Source organism: Lepidothrix coronata, unplaced genomic scaffold (genome assembly GCF_001604755.1).
Source record: "Lepidothrix coronata isolate B3197 unplaced genomic scaffold, Lepidothrix_coronata-1.0 Scaffold137, whole genome shotgun sequence".
Taxonomy (NCBI): Eukaryota; Metazoa; Chordata; class Aves; order Passeriformes; family Pipridae; genus Lepidothrix; species Lepidothrix coronata.
In genome coordinates this window covers 1296960-1301191 of record NW_016690317.1, presented here as the reverse complement: position 1 = coordinate 1301191, position 4232 = coordinate 1296960, and the positions used below count along the sequence as shown (strand labels likewise).

The following is a 4232-nucleotide window of genomic DNA, read 5'->3' as shown; positions in this document are numbered from 1 at the left end:
AGCCCCGATGGGTGTCACAGAGCCCCGATGGGTGTCACACAGCCCCAATGGGTGTCACACACAGCCCCGATGGGTGTCACAGAGCCCCGATGGGTGTCACACACAGCCCCGATGGGTGTCACACAGAGCCCCGATGGGTGTCACACAGAGCCCCGATGGGTGTCACACAGAGCCCTGCTCTCCCCCCAGCCTCTCCTGCCCTCTCAAGTGCTGCATTCTGCTCCCATTGCTATAGTAACTTTCTGCCTCCTGATTTTGTTATGAATGGCAGTGGGGAAGGCTCCGTGCGGGCTCCAGCTGATGCCCCGCTGTTCCAAACATCCTCACGGCTCGCTTTCCCCGTTAACCCTTGAGCGGACGGGGCTTTTTAGCCGGGGGTTCCTTTGTGAGCCTGAGCTCCCTTCCTTTTGTCTCCGTTTGCTCTCAGCAACGAGCCACACGTGCACCGCACACAAAGAGGGGGATCCGGGGGCTTTGAACGCTCGGATCTTTGGAGTGCCGGGCATTTTTGGGGAGGTGGGAGTTGACGGTGCAAGGTGAAGGAGACCCGGCAGCTCCGAGGGCTGACTTTGTGCTCCTTTATCGCCATCCAGGCATCCCCTCTCCGGACACAGCGCAGCTCTTTTCCTCCTGCCAGCACATCCTCCCTCTGGGATTTGCTGTCGCCGTGGAAAACAGGAGAGAGCGCGGGTGGGTCTGTCCTGGGACCGGGGGGAGCAGCAGGTCACTGCTGGGTCCGTCCTGGGACCGGGGGGAGCAGCAGGTCACTGCTGGCTCTGTCCTGGGACCGGGGGGAGCAGCAGGTCACTGCTGGCTCTGTCCTGGGACCGGGGGGAGCAGCAGGTCACTGCTGGCTCTGTCCTGGGACCGGGGGGAGCAGCAGGTCACTGCTGGCTCTGCCCTTTAAGTGTCCCGTGGAAGGGAAGTGGCTCGTCCCGGTTAAAGGAGTTGGGGACTCCCCCAGAACTGGGGAAGGAGCTCAGGAATTTGGGGTCGCTGGCACATCAACAGCCTTTGTTTTAGAACGGAACCCAAATGACCTCGGCAATGACCTAATTGTGAAGGGGACACGTGCCCAGGTACCACCAAAGGGGGGTCAGAGGGGGCACAGTCACAGCTGAGAGAGTCTGAAGCACCTCCAGTGAGGAGACAGGTTTCCAGAGACCACATTCCTTGTGTCCCCACATAGAATTAAACCACCATCCCAACTTAATAATGATGACCATTTCCAATCCTAGTGGTGACCATTTCCTCCCAGCAGCCTCAAATTTATCCTCAGTTAGAGCACCTTTCCTACCAGACCTGAACATTTCCCCCCCCCAAGGGTGATGGTGGAACATTTTCAAGGTTTGCCTTAACTCGAATTTTGTTTGTTGATGTTAGAGAGTGTGAATATATCCTATGTGCCCTGCCTTGAACTGAGAGAGATCCTTTGAAAAATTCCGTGCTTTAAAACCCTGCTTTTCCCAAATCTGGACTTTCCCAGATTTGCAGATGATAGGAACACTGGGGTTTAAAATCCTGCTTTTCCTAATTCTCTGGACTTCTGTGGCTTTTCAGATGATGGGAATACTGTGCTTTAAAATCCTGCTTTTCCTAATTGACTGGACTTCTGTGGCTTTTCAGATGATGGGAATACTGTGCTTTAAAATCCTGCTTTTCCTAATTGACTGGACTTCTGTGGCTTTTCAGATGATGGGAATACTGTGCTTTAAAATCCTGCTTTTCCTAATTGACTGGACTTTCCTGGATTTTCAGACGATGGGAACACTGTGCTGGGTGCTGAGCTGTGCACATGTTTTTATCAGCAAACATCAACACTCATATCCCTCGAACCTGATTTTTGAGGTGCTGATTAATTAGTGCAGCAGACTTCTTAAATAATTTCATCTTGTTATTGTGTCTTTTTGATCTTTGATCCCCACATCTGAAATGGGCCTCTACTCATTAAGGAATTAAGGACTCTATCAGTTGCAGGTAATTAATATTAGGAGCACTCAGTAGGCACAGGTGGAGGCAGTGATGGTGCCAGAGGTCACTAAAGGAGTCAGTTGTGAAGCCAAGCAGGGAACCCGAGTTTTCCTTCCCCAAACAAGTGATGTTGAGGCTTCTCTTGCCAGGCTTTGGTGTGCAGGGTGGAACAGAACAAGCTGCTAAAGGGGACTGGTTTGCTTGTAAAGACTCACTCAAGTGAGTGCTTCACATACCTGCCAAAGCAGCCTCGGGATTCCAGTCCCCTGCCCTGCTCTGCCGAGCAAACAGGAAATATTTCTGTGCATATTTCCCCTCTGTAATGGGAATTTCTTGGCTTCTGTTTGAGAAAGAAAATGGGGAGTAATTGGAGGGAGATTGTTTGTTTGTTTTATCTCTGGGAGATTGGAAAAACCCAGATTAAAAACTAATTAGGCTCTAATGGACCTGGGGAGGATTCTGCCTGTTGTGGGGCTCAGAATTGGGAGTGTGGAGCTTTAAATCCTGGATATTCCTTATCCACATGTATGTATTGAATATAAACCTATCTATTGAGCCAAAATGGATTTGAGCCCTTCACAGGTATGTATTGAATATAAACCTATCTATTGAGCCAAAATGGATTTGAGCCCCTTGTCAAAATGCTTGAGAGGGAATTTTTTTTTAAAGGGTTAAAATATTCGTAGTGATCTTAAACAAGTGCAGTTCTTCATTTTGAAATGAGAACATCTTTCTCTGCAAATATTTCCTTTGGTCCTGCAAAAAGTACAACTCAACTTTAAAAAAAAAAAAAACAACCACCTGCTCAGCCCCCAGATGAAATGTTTCCTGCTGGATGGAGGCCTGAAATTTTACATTTCGATTCCCTGAAGTTTATCTAACAAATTGTTTTGCCTTGACCTCGGATCATTCAAACAAAATCCCAGCACCCCAGGGCAGGAAGGGCTGTTTTGCAGAGGATGTCACAGCGTCTGAGGATGTCACAGATCTGACCTCGTGGCCCTGCTCCCCTCCAGGAGTTACTGACCCCCTGTGATTTCACCACAAGAGGCTTTTTGGGTGACTTCAGGCAAATATTTCTGTGTATAAAGCACATGTTGGAGGGGATGCAACTTGTACTCTTTTTGAAAGAGCAGCCCCAAGTTTAGGGGGTGTTAAAGCAGCATCTGGGACGTTTCCATCCCCTGTGTGACCCATCCCAAGCACTTGGAGCTGCAGTGGGATTGGGGATGGGGGGTTTGCCAGGAGCACCTTCTGCAAGGCCACAGGGGGGAAAGGCAGAGCCCAGGCAGGAGTTAATTCTCTGCCTGCTCGGGGAGGCACACAGATTTATGAAATAAAAGCTTGTAATGCAGTTTAATAAGATTAGATTTATTTAATAAGTGCAGCATGAGGACGTTGGTTCATGTTGACTGAGTGGGCTCTGCAGCACAGGGAGGGCTGGGATTTCTCTGCTGGGGCTGGGTTTGGTCCTTTTCTTGTTGCTGCTCTTGTTCCTGCCCCTGCCCAGAAATAGGGGCTGAAAGGTGTGAGGGCAGGAGCATCCCCAGACAGGGGGATCTCCCCAACAGGAGCCTGCCCTGCTCTCTTGCCGTGTCAGAGGCTGCTGCTCTGCTTTGGGGTGAATTTGAATTTCTCTGCCTCATTTCCCCCGCGTACAGCGAGGCTAATAATGCTGCCTTTGTCTGGCCCTGGCTGTTTAAAATGTAATGAGATGAGATTTTCAGCCCTGACAAATGATTTGGGGTGTGAGTGCTCGGCTGAAGGCTCTTCAGAAGGGCCTGAGCTCTCCCACTGGGCACCGTGGGCTGCTGAGGGTGGCAAGCTGGGGCAGCAAAGGGAAGAACCTGAGCAGCACAAAAACCAGCCCAGGGCATGTTTCTGCTTGAAGCTTCTTCTGGGCTTAACAGGAAAATTCAGTGACACCAACGTGTCTCAGCAGTTGGCATCGGCTCCCCCAGGCAGCACAGCTGGGGAGAAGAGAAACCCCTGGGGAAACAAGAGACAGAAGGGGAAAACAAGAGAGAAAATGTAAAAAAAAGAGAGAAAAGGGGTAAAAACAAGAAGGAAAAGGGATAAAAACGAGGGAAAAGGGGTGAAGACAAGAGGGAAAAGGGTAGAGACAAGAGAAAAAGAGTAAAGAGAGAAAAGGGTTAAAGACAAGAGGGGAAAGGGGTAAAAACAAGAGGGGAAAGGGGTAAAAACAAGAGGGGAAAGGGATAAAAATGAGAGAAAAGGGGTAAAGACAAGAGAGAAAAGGG

At 49.8% G+C, this 4232-nt stretch overlaps 1 long non-coding RNA gene across 1 annotated transcript in view; it reads left to right on the top strand.

Moving 5' to 3' along the window:
- The first annotated feature begins 37 nt into the window (after positions 1–37).
- The window catches only part of LOC108503402, a 9505-nt gene continuing 5310 nt past the window's right edge, over positions 38–4232 (top strand). Inside the window, exon 1 of the long non-coding RNA XR_001876818.1 lies at positions 38–690. This is a non-coding gene — a long non-coding RNA (uncharacterized LOC108503402). The remainder of the gene's footprint in view (positions 691–4232) is intronic.